Source organism: Rhodnius prolixus, unplaced genomic scaffold (assembly GCF_049639745.1).
Source record: "Rhodnius prolixus isolate KJV_2025 unplaced genomic scaffold, Rpr scaffold_2, whole genome shotgun sequence".
NCBI lineage: Eukaryota > Metazoa > Arthropoda > Insecta > Hemiptera > Reduviidae > Rhodnius > Rhodnius prolixus.
This window is the reverse complement of record NW_027411592.1, coordinates 6,951,554-6,964,475: the sequence shown is the minus strand read 5'-3', so window position 1 is coordinate 6,964,475 and position 12,922 is coordinate 6,951,554. Positions and strand designations below refer to the sequence as shown.

Below are 12,922 nucleotides of genomic sequence, written 5' to 3'. Positions count from 1 at the left end.
CTCTGCTCCACCCAACACTCATACATTTGGGTTAATGCTACATTTACTTTGCGGGGAGAATTAATTAAGTTCACCACAATTTAAACAGGAGAGTAAGCGTTTTCTGATGCCATGGGATGATGTGACCGAGGAACCGAACAACTGATAGAAGCATGACTTACAACAGTTTAGAGGTACATAAATAGACACCATTTCAATGTAACATAATAATAACTCATGGAAGATCTAGTTATGTCATGTCAATATATTACTTTGTGGATATGAATAAAAAAACCAGTAAGTTATTACAGACAAATTGCACCCCGAATGTACAATGCTTTAACTTCACGTCCAGCAATTATTGTTAAAATAGTAAATGAAATTAAAAAAAAGCGAGAAGAGCAATAAAATAATTTATTTATAAATAATACGCACAACAGTTAACCTTAAAAGGACTTAAGTTCCTTTAAAATATAAATTTACCGCCTAAATATTGTGAAGTACCATTCACCCTCAATTGTATGAGAGAGGCAAACAATTCAACGGCTAATCAGGTGAACATTAAATGTTAATTAATTAACCTTACAAAAAAACATACCTTCTATGTTACTGCCCTCTGGCATATACCAAATTTAACCATTTCCTGCTTCGCCTTCTTCCGTTGTTGGCCGACCGTACTCGCTTTTCGTCGTGCCTATCCGCGCCCGCCACTATTCAATCTGATCCAAGACCGGCACACCACCGACAGAGGCCAGTCTAAGAGCCAGTGTTGGTTCGGCGGGTAGCCGGTAGCATATCGGTGTGTGGTGTGGTGCGCGTTGTCTGTGAACTTTGAGGTCGTCATCGAAAGGACTGTAGGACATTGGTGTAATCTATTTAGAACAGCTATCACCTACAGGGCATTTGATAGGATTAGGGCAGAGCCGCGCCATTTTTCGGCGTTGGTGAGTGTAATTATTATAATTTTTAACTTTTAAAAAGAAAAGAAACCAAATTATGCATTTAAGAATTTTATTTAAAAAATTTAAGGAGCCGAAAAGTGACCGGTTCGCTCGGTCTGCTGCCGGCCACTATACAAAACAGGTGCGATCTATTTTAAATTTAGCGCTAGCGGATCTCACTAGGCCCGACAAACTCATTCTGCCCAGATGGCTTATTTTATTGCTTCCCTGCCTTGAGAGAGGTTTTTGGTCGGCTATAATACATAGAATTCCTAATCACTTCAATTGTTTGATAATGTTTTTATGTTGAGTTCGCAGTTATTCAAGGAAAATATATCTTAATTCACAATGTAAGCAGTTCTCGAAGTATTTTATTTATTTATTTTTTTTGTAGTTAAGATAATCAAAAAAAGCAGCACAGAAGCAACATTTATATTCAAGTTACTCTAGATTTCTTTTACATTAATGATATGATTCACTAATATTCATAAAGAAAGAGAGATAACATTTAGGATTAAGTCAATGAATCGCTTCATAGATCAAAGGAAAATTAATGAATAATTAATATCAGTTAATGTTGTTATTAGTGGTTCAAGTTATACTGAGAAAACCATGTAATGTATATGTTTAAATTAAGGAACAATATTATTTTACACATTAATTACAAATTGATAGCTATTACGCATTTTTTTGTTCATATCTATTATTTTTGTTTTACTTTCATTTATAATTTATAAAACTTTTGTTAGTTCTAACAACATTTTCAACCTAAATTCATCGCTAGCAAATTAAATGTTTAAACTATTTACCTTTTTCCAGTTTTGAGGACCCGAGAACAAGTTAAAAACTTTTTAACATCATGTGAATGTGAACAGAATATCTCAGAAACTGAGGATCGTCGTGAATAGCACGATATATCCTTCACATGCTGCTGACTCTAAGCATGTCCTGCTGACTGCAAACAAAGTTATTATAATAATTATGGTAATGTTTAGTATAGTAGAACTTTTTCCGCCGAAAATAGCAGTATGTGCAAATGTTTCAAAGCGGATACTAAAAAATAAAATAAAATCGCTAAACTTGATATTTCGTTGAGATTTATCAAAATGTAATCCAACGGAAATACCACTCTACTGGGTAAATTTTCCCTTTTGTGCACCCTTTCTACTTAGTACACCGATTTTGCGAACTTGTTGATCTATTCTTTAGCATCTAGATGTTGATCTATTCGAGGACAATTCATTTTATGGCGCTTCAGTTTGGTTATGTCAGTTTATATAATATCTCAAGGGAAATCATTTTCGTAAAACCATGAGAATTAATTTTTTGCGAAAATGTGTTATTTGCAGAGGATCATTTCTGTTATGTATGTTTTTTTTTCTTATTCTACTGTCTGACACCATGTTCATTTCTGTTTTAGTTCTTCTCCTGGTAGGTACATCCTCGTTAATGTGTGCTATCAGTTGCTTGTTGTAGGAAGTATTTTGCAGTTTTATTTGTGTTAATGAGTGTTACTGTCAACATCAAGCTCCACATTACTTTTTTAGTATTCTTAAAAAAATAGCTATTATTTCAAATTTATTAATAAAAAAATTATGTCGAAAGCTGAAGAAATTTAATATTTTCAGATACAAAACTTACATCATCAGATATGTTTTGGGGACTTTTTATGTAATGTAGAAATTTCTTCTTTTTTTTTAATCATCAGAAGAATTGACGATATAATTTTGCATTCCCTTACAACAGTAATAGAGGAAGAATTGAACGAAAGAGCGTCTAAATTTCTTAATTGAGTGTTATTTGGAAATAGACAACTGAGGTTTCCTCGACCGTAAAATTGGGGTGTTTGTGGGGAGAGTGATCAGCCTGTTCCAAAAATCCTTTAATTGCATTTCATGGTTATTTAAGCCCAAGCGAATTTAAGAAGATTTTAAATAGAAAGGATTGATCATTCCTCACCTGTTTGCTTAGGTCTTGCTCTAAAGTCAGAGAAGGTATTGAAGTTTTTATTTTCTACAATTGTTGACAAAATAACCTTCAAATTTCGATTGTAGCTCTTAAGTTTGCGCTACAGTAAATGTTTTTTATTTTTAGATTATCTGTCGCGAGCGTATTCCACACTAATTCAGCATCTATAACATGAACATCTTATACATGTCGAATATAATTTTTTGTTGTACTCTTAAATTTTTGAAGCTTATACGACCTCAAAATGAATATTACATGATTAACTTTGTATCACTGCGCAAAAGCAGGGAATGGCGTGATTTATATCCTAAACTTCTGCACATTCGCAGCAAATTATTCGTTTAATTTAATCAATATTTTATAGCTCTAGATGCATTCATGCTTAACACATTATGGAATCGCTCCAATGTTATATTTTTATCATGTGATGAATTATTTTTTACACAATAGCTTATTAGTTTAACAAGCAATCACTCGATGCAAATCCTCAACAGATTTACGCAATGTACTTTCGTCTTTATTACGTAAGTCTGGTGTTGGGCAATTGATTGAATTTCAAGAAATCTCAATTGAGTGAATAATCTCAGCGTGTTGAAAGGTAGGTCAAGATCGGTGCAAGTCAATATTCCGAAGTAACTTTCAGTGAAAAAAAGGAATCGTATTTTGCCGCTTCAATGTGTTCATTATCTTGCTATTCCAAACAGCAAGTTTACTAGTTAATGTTTCAGGAATTAGTTTTTTTTACTGCAATGAGGTCTGTTTCAGAGAGAATATCATTTGAGTAAATCTGGGATGGCAAGAATTTCATTTAAATAGACCATTTATTTGAAGGCGGTTTCTTGTGGGCTGAGGTTTACGCGGTAGGTTTCTTAACATTAAGAACAAGTCTTTAGCAGTCTGTGCTTCTTGGTTCTCCATTCTTTTTCTACTTAATCAAGATTAGATAAATAATATTTTTTATAGACAGAATTCTGTCATTAGGAATCATTAGGCTAAATAAATAACAAGCTTAGATAAATCACTTTATTTCTAGGCAGAATTCATTAGGCTATGTGAATGCAACGACGCATAAATCGCTTATTTATAGGCAGAATTCTAGGCTAAATTAGTTAATGACAGCCCAGCAGGAAAACTTGTTCTATTTCAGAAAGTTAACAAGGCTTCCAGATTCCACTTTATGAAAGGAAGAGTACTTATCATAACAAAGGGTATTTATGGAAATGGCATTACTGGTCCGTTCCTAAATCCCATACTTAATTTTAACCTTATGGCCCGTCGCTAGCGCAAACCCAAATGAAGCCTTATTATATTGCCTCCACTACTACTTCCTTACTTAGTTAAAATAATTTCTTCTTATTATATTTTTGAATTATTAGGCTCATTGCCTAATAGATCAGGCATTCAAGTAGCGAGAACTTAACAGACATTAGCGTTTAGGCAGAATTGTATCTTTGCCTGGGATGACACTTTTCTCTCTATGCCAAATAAAAATAAAAAAATCTCTCTATAGGACTTCACCCTGCAAGATCCGTTTAGTAGTGGATACTTAGACCCGAGACTTTAAACTCTCAGGGGTGCAGGCTCGTAGACTTTTAGGAGAACCTTATTAATTTACCATTTATCCTAATTTTCTATCAGACTAAATAATTATTTATGCAATCAAATGACTTTTTTTAGCCTTCAAAAATTAAAAATAAAACTGTTTGTCTAATGTCAGTAGAAACATTGAATTTAGGATAAACAATTTGTAAACTCATGAACGTTCTTCATTACGCCACATTGACTTGCAGGTATAATATACTCACTTCTATCTCATTTAATTCTAATTGAACGGCTTCAGTATTACCTACAACAATGTAATTGGTCTGCAGTTATAGGGGGATCGACTTATCTTCTTTCTTATTTGTCATTGAAAGTTAAGATTTGGGTTAGGGTTCGGGGATCTGAACTTGTTAAGTAAGTTTGCTACTCACCTTCGTCCACGGTACCTAATTTGGTAGTTGGACGTGAATCCCGTCTATAAAAAGCAGGCATTACTTGCTTTCACCATTATAGAAATGCTCAAACTTGGTCATTCACTGATACTCATTTAAATTAAGACATTCTATTGGTTCGAAATTCAGTAGACCAAACGAAATGCTATTATTGACATTTATTTTCAACCTTGTTTCATATTAACTTTATCAGTTTTATAGTATTCTTATTCTGTTTTATGGAACTGATGTGGCATATTTTAAGAATTTCATCGTAGCCATTTCATCTTTTTAAAAAGATGTCAGGTTTGATTTCACTTCAAGTTTAGTGCCTAATCATTATTAGTTTGGTGGTTACTACACGTTTGATTTAAAATTAAACCTTTTTTCAAAGAGGAGCAGTTTCAATTAGCATTAAGTCTAAATTTGTATTAAATTCATTTATAATAACAAATCCTTTAAAGTTTGAGTAAATAATCCTTCAACATGTGGTTAGGTCCGCATTGCTGGATAAAATTAGCGAAATAATCTTTCCTTTGGCATCCCAAGACATCATGATATTCTAAGGATTAAGTTTTAATTTTCTTGCAGGATAATCAAGAGCTACATAGTTACAGGGAAGAATTGCAGTGACCTGTGAGTTACATTTTAGAAGTAAACTAAACTAAAATTGGAAAGTTTTAAATTACCACAAACAAAAGTCACTCTACTTTTGTCACATTCAGTAACAATGTTACATATTTTTTTATAACCTTAATGCTTGAAATCTGAAATTATTAATCATTTTATCGCAGTTTCAATATTTTTTTTATTAGGGAATATAAAATAATTACGCAGTTGCAGTGGTACACTTAGGCACGGACAAACGTAAATACATACTCAGACATAAAAATAAAATGGCAATTGGCACCAAGTCAATAAATGTCAACGTATTGATAATTAATTGGTTTCCTGGCTAGAATATATATTTTTTTTAAACCTACTAGCAAACACAATCTCAATATTATTTGCTCACTACTGAGTTCAGTGTGTTTGATTTGTAGTAAGATTTGATTATTTACTTGGTAATTAAAGTAAGTTACTATTTTATCTAAGAAACTAAACTCCTAATAGCGCAGGAATGGTTCGTTTAGTAAGATGATAATGTCAGTAATATATATTACAACAAAATTTACTTTCAATGACATTGCGAAGGACATTCACTATAAGCTCATTTATCTAAATTCTAATGCAGTATTAGCAGTATGTATTTAATAAGGCTTCGCGCTATCTTACTTATTATGGTTTCATATTCGCTCTTATATACATATATATTTAATGCAAGGCATACTTTCTCGTTCCAGTTCAAGTAATATGTACAAAATCTGAGTTGATCCATAAAACGACTTTCTCTTCCTGCAATTCTTCAAGATTCTCTTCAATATCCGTTCTGATGTTAGTTGGCTTCAAAATAGGTTTAACATAATTATTTGAGAAAATCTCCTATCTCCCTCCTAAATTTTTTTTTAACAAAACTGAGAGGGTTTTGACTGAGTCAACACGAGAATGTTAAGATAAAATCTTTTAACAATTTTTTACTTCTGGCCAAGTAGTTTTTGCAAACTCAGATTTTTCACAACATATTTAATCTCTTTAAGGTGACGTAGGTGGTGGTAGTATGCGATTAAATGAAATGAAACTTTAGAGCTATGGTAAACCCAAGTCTAACTGATAAAATGATTTTATTGGAAAATAGTTTCACTTAAAACTTATTAGCGATTTCGGGACCACAAATTTTTTTCAATCTTGAAATTTTAACGACTTTTTTTTGATGTTTTAAACATTGAAAACTTTAAATGCAAATTCTACAATAAACTATCATTTGTAAAAATTTTCCTTTAAAGTTGCGGTTTCCGAAAATTGTAAGAATGAAGATTTAAATTGACATTCCAAGTAGTGTCCAAGACCTGCTCTGGCTGCTTTTATTCATTTCTATTCTGAATACTTTTTTTTGCGTTTATTGTGCTACAATCAGCGCGTTAGCGCTATAAGTAACAATGATACAATAGAGCAATGGATGATAAGGAAATGAGTGGAGAAGTTACCCAGTGGTAACACTCCCAAATATTAGATGGTTAGTCACTCTCTTTACTGGAGAGGAGATCATGAGGCCACTGTCTTTTAAGGCGTCTTGTCGGGTTGTCAGGAAGAGTTCTAGAAGAAAGATTTTTAGCTAGAGGATTTATATGAGATTGCAGGCTGAAGTGGAGTTTTCTGTATCTTGTTTTAGGAACTTGTGTGACAAAAGGAATGTTAAGGTCAGTGTGTATAGTCCAGGTTGGAGACATAAAAAGGAGCGTGTACAATAGGTCGAAGTATTTTAGATTGTAGAGATTGAATCCTTTGGAGATTGGAGCGTTTGGTTGAACCTCACAGCTCTATTCCACATGCTCAGATGAGTTTCAAAATAGAAGTATAAATTAGTCTTTTGTTGTCCAGAGAGAGTTTTGATCTGTCGTCTAAGAGTCTTTTAAGTATTCGTTAGCGTCTGTTCAGTTCTGTTCTTTTAAGTCTAATGTGGGGGGTTCCAAGAAAGTCTTCGGTCTAAGTAAAGCCCAAGGTACTGGGCAAGCAACGTTCACTACTGGCAGAGGTGTTAGGTTATAGATGACTGGAGGAAAAGTAATGCGCCGAAGAGTGAAGTGATATTTTGAGACTTGCTTTCATTAAGTTTAATAGCCCATCTCTTGAACCACTGCTCTAATGAAATCTGAATACTAACTTTATTTTTTCAACTGAATCTTTAGAAATTGACAGTAATATTTTTAATACAGTAAGATGTAGTCATGCGAGTGTCTCAAAATGCTCATCCACCAGGACATTGCACTACCCGAAGGTGGAGAGAGTATCTATAAAAGGCCGTACTGCACACACTGCCAGCTACTTTCCCGCACCAGGGTTTACATTGCGTGTCTCCAACCTGCTTAACTCAACCACAATAATTGGAGTTATTGTTTTAACCATAACTGATCTGACCTACTTGCTAGCAATTAAGCTGGAAATAGGCGCATTTCAATTGTAGTTTCAGCGCTCACATGTATGTGCAGCAGCGTCTACTGGTTTCGGTCCATTGCTAACGGAATGAATAAGACAGTATAGATGAGGGAAGGAATATTGCTCCAACTAGGAGATCCAGAGCCTGTTTGCATTGACGATGGTGTCGCCACTTGACTATGCTACATTAAGAAGAACAATGGAAATGATGGTAAACTGTGGAGTCCTGAAGCCGCCTCTTACAACATGCCGATTTAGCAGAGGCATATTTTGTCCCGGACTTATCAGGATAAGCTCCTCTTGTTCCGCAATCATAACCAATCATTCTTAAAGAAATTGTATCCGCATTGCTAGATAATAATCAGGTTTTTTTTTATCAATAATTGAAATTCGTTTTCGATCTCTACTGGTTTCGCATTTTCATCTTTCTTCAGAAATTGGATCGTTAGATTTGTGAAGAAAAACTTGGTTTTCACTTATAAAGATTCTGCCAGCTGATCATAAAACGTCGATGTAATATCCAACGTTAAAAAAGATCAAATCCGAAACTAGTTATGATTAAAAATAAAATAAATTATCTACTGAAATGAAATATTTATAAATTGTATTAGACACTTTTTTTGGGAGAATTATGGAATGTGAAACTGAGATTGATCGACGTTAACTCTCAATAATTCTATTGGCAACATAATACATACATAACTTAAACCCAGAAACTGATAACTCTCAGACTACCTTCTCTATTTATGGGATTTTTATCTTTAGTAGTAAGAAAATTTAGAATTGTAATAATTGCTGCATTAGAAAGACCTGCGAATGTGCAGTGCAGATTTACATGTGTGTGTCTCCACAATGGTTGCAAAGAAACATGAAACTTTTCAGAATGTGTATTTTGTTCATTCAGTTAGGTAGATCGCCAAGTTGATAATAGTTTATCATTCAGAATTAAAAAAAAGGAAAAACTCTGAAGAAATTTAACTTCAATACAGAAAGTCCAAAATGTAAAATACTCCTTCTTTTTATGAGTTAAATTTGTGTAAATTATTGATTACAATATTACTTTTGTACCATGCTTTACCGGTTTGAGCAACATGGGCCATTTCAAGAGGCGCATCGATTTGAGGTTCGGAGGATTGAGGACTTCCTTTGATCCAAAATAGGAGTGTTAAGTCAAAAATCAGATTTTCGGAAGCATTGGAAACTCTTGTAATAAAATAATGGCCGGAAATCTGAATCTCACGCTTTTTTAAGTCATTCTGCATATGAGAGTGAGATATATGAGATTTTAAATCGTTGATGAGAAGCAATGTGTTGTGGTTTCTCTAGATCACAGTGTGAACTGCCAAACAACTTTCACTTGCGGAAAATTTAATTTTCTTTTCAACATTTAATATTGTTGGGCATCAGTTGTACATGGTTTGGTCAGCCTGATGTAATTTCTTTATAATAATTCCCTTATTTCGGCAGCCCCAATTCCAATTTGGAGCTCTTTATGGCATTACCAAGCGTTCGCGTGGTTGTCACATTTAGAAGTTGAACACAAATTCCCCAGAAACCCCTTAACATTTTGTTACGGGAAAAATGTTTTGAGTTAAAATGATTGCTCGTAATAAAAAAACAGTTAACAAATCAAGTTTAGGAACTTGGTGTGTTTATACCTGTACCTAAGTATGATTTTTATGAGTTGAATAAAATTAAAATATACTAATTAATTCAATACGCGATTGTATAGCAGTGTCTGAGGGCTCTGGGGCAAAGGGAGAAATTATATTTTTGTTTTAAAGATCTTGGGAGAGAATAAATAAAACACTTGGCCGGTACGATAACAGCCCCAATCAGACCGAAACCTCTCTACGGTGTACAGTACTGAATATATTATTAATTTAAAAACTGTTTTGTCAGGAGAGTATGAAGATTAGTAACATGTAAAACGTAAATGCGAGAAATTCACTCCAGTGATTCTCCTCAGATTTTTATATCTGTTTTCATTTTTTTAAATCCCTACGTTTTAGTTTATTTTTTCACTTTAATATCATATTTACTTTGGGCATCTTTTGCATTTTTCTTTCTTCAGAATTAGTATATTTCAGAGTTAATCTAAAGAGCTTAGCGATTTTATTTTTAACAAACTTGAGTCCCATTGAAATGTAGAGTATTTACTGGAAAGGAAAGTTTATAAATGTATAAATTTTTTTAGTAGTACTAACATATGTGAGGTTTGCAGGGCAGCAGCTAAATTTGGCTGAGAAAATAGAAACATCTGCGTCTCCTTTTCGCTTTTGATATTTAAAAATAACGAAAGTCTAAAGTTCAGAAATACTGGTAAGGTTTCAAACCATAAAGCGTAACGCTCTCAATATCAGGGTTTATAATGTCTCAGTACAATACATGCCTTCAGCTAGTGTTCTCTCGTTACAGACAACACTTTCAACGGCAGCCAGATGATCTTGAATCTTGGACTTCCACGTAAGGGTGCACTAACCCCTGGAAAAACTTACGAGTACGTTTTATAAACATACATCGTATGTTCAAAGGCACCCAAATCTTCCTCTGTACACTACCGACCTTTGAAGAGAAAATTTGAAGTCAGACTCCTGGTTTCAAACCCCGGAACAGCTTCCTAAAAGCCCAACGTTTTTTCATTAAGATTATTCGTTCCGGACTAATAATTTTAGTAAAAACATATCAAACCAAGTATATAATAAAAATAGTCTATATTCTTTATTCAAAACTCTAAATAATTCACTAGAATCAATTATGATAACATGTGGAACCACCAATAAACTGGAATGTTATTTATTTAAAATTGTTTACCCCGGTATATGCGGTTGATAGAGTCTGATACATTAAATATTTGAAAGAGGTCTAGTGGAAAAACGATCTCATTTGAAATTTTAAAAGACTATGTATAACTATATCTAGTGAAGGTGTAGCTAGTGTAAATAGTTCCTTCTCAGTGGACTGATCTTGTTTATCTGCAAGTATAGTGTACAGACTCTTGCGCATGAGTTTCTTCAGTTCAACATTTGGTCACCCGTTGGTTGGCTTACCTTTTCCGGCAAGCTGTAATTTAAAATTAATCGTTATGATGTACCTTTACACCTTTTCTATGCGCTATAATCTATTTTAAATCAATTTGCGATTTTACAAATTTGATTTGGGCTGTATAAAATGTTTAATTAGAAATAAATAAATGAAAATCTGGTGAGAGACATTTAACTTTTGCAACCGCATTTAATCAAATTATGACCCGGTAACTGAACTACAGACGATAAGGGAAATTTATTGGCTCTCAAGAAGTATAACAGATACCTGAAGATATTCCAAGCAGTGATTTCTTTTCTCAGAATGTGGTATACGCCACACATTCACGTCTTTATAATCTACGAGTGTTTTAATAACTTTGGAGGAAATTAGTGCGTTGAAACATTTCATCGCAACCTAAACAATTTGAAAAATTCTTCGTACTCTTCCCCTTAGAAGCTTTAATTTACACAAATCTCGAAGTTCATGGAAAAGGCGACTTTCGCCGCAGTATATGCAACAGCACTATTATTGCTTTTGCAATTAATGTTTGGGTGAAAAATATTGTAATTATACAATATCAATTGTATTTTGTTGCAAAATCTAATTAATTGCGTTCACATAAACCACGTATTGTTTTGAGTGAATATCAAGGAAAGACTGTGATTATGCTGAGGTACCCGCAAGGACTTCCTCACGATCCTGCAGAAAGCTATACTGTTTCTAAGGGATTGTATCTGTAAAGTTTTCAACAAAAGGCATTCAAATTAGAGTTTTACGTTCAGTTTGTTTTTGCAAAACGCTTTCTTTTTCATTTATTTTCAGTCTCAATTTTTGTACGCCTCTTAAATGAAATAAATGTAAAAAATTAGCTCAAATAATGCCTGTTTTTCAGTCTAATTTTTAGATGAATACCTTTTACTGAAACATTCTTCAAATAAAACATAAGGCTAATATATGAATAAAACCCAGTTTTTTCCGCAACACGTATCAACTTTGATGTTTCAGGTCAACAGGTATTTAAACTATCCGGCGTAATTATTAACACAACACGCGTATCAATTTTGTTACCTCTTAATTGTAGCCTATGAAGGTCTGTTCATCTTAACTTGAAAGGCCCCCAGAGTGTGTACACTATTATTTGATTTTGCAATTGTTCTTATTTATCTTGAGTAACTTCTTTGAATTAAACTAGAATTATACAAATAACTAGCAGTGTATCTTCTGTTCCTTACTTGTTGTATTTGGCTTAAATGTTAATTTTATTCTAAAGAAACTTTTTGGGTGGCTAAAGTATTTGTTTTATTAGCTTTTGTAGTATTATGATTATTTAGTTGAATGCTTTTATCGACAGAATAATAATTTAGAAATTTAACTTCGCTGACGGAGAAAAGCTGTTCTAACATTAGCAACGGGATAAACAACAGGATACTCTTAAATTATTACCTATGTGTTTTTCCCCATTTTTTGTTGATCTTGATTGGGGAAGTTCTCAAATTTCCATTCTTGTAGCCATATATGATACAGAATCGCTCTACTTGGCGCCAAACCGCTTATCTTTTAAAGTCAAATAAATTTTGTACAGTCGCGCAAGAACTTCAAATCCATCCACACACCGTTATTGCCAAACTATCAAGCTGGTGATTCCTTAATTCCGGTACAGGTGGCTCAGTGAAATAATCGTGGCTAGTTGCCTACCAAAAGTTAGAACCTGTTCAGCCTTGACAGCGCTAGACCACAAACGACAAAACTGCGGAAATTCTCCTTTGAATGAGGCTTTTCTATCTTTTACCACTGGGTTGTAGCCATGCCCAAGGTTCAGTTTGTTTATATACGAGTCAAGAATATAAACACATCAGAAATTTTATTTCCATGGAAAAAATGTAAATCAGTACAGTGGTTGTACATCATTTTCGCCAAATACTGTGAATAACTAACTTGCCTCAACAAATTTTTATCGTAAAATTGTTATATTTTATTTATTTATTTTTTATAATTAGCTTA

The 12,922-nt window shown here is 33.4% G+C and overlaps 1 protein-coding gene across 15 annotated transcripts in view; it reads left to right on the top strand.

The window, feature by feature from the left end:
- The first annotated feature begins 682 nt into the window (after positions 1-682).
- Positions 683-12,922, top strand: part of Stacl (SH3 and cysteine-rich domain-containing protein) — a 235,961-nt gene continuing 223,721 nt past the window's right edge. For 7 of the 15 annotated variants that reach the window (XM_074117456.1, XM_074117457.1, XM_074117451.1 and 4 more), the window contains exon 1: positions 691-923. The gene's annotated coding sequence lies outside the window, so the exon portion shown is untranslated. Of the gene's footprint in view, positions 924-12,922 lie in introns of all 15 variants that reach the window. The other 8 variants (XM_074117450.1, XM_074117462.1, XM_074117461.1 and 5 more) reach the window with 4 other exon arrangements.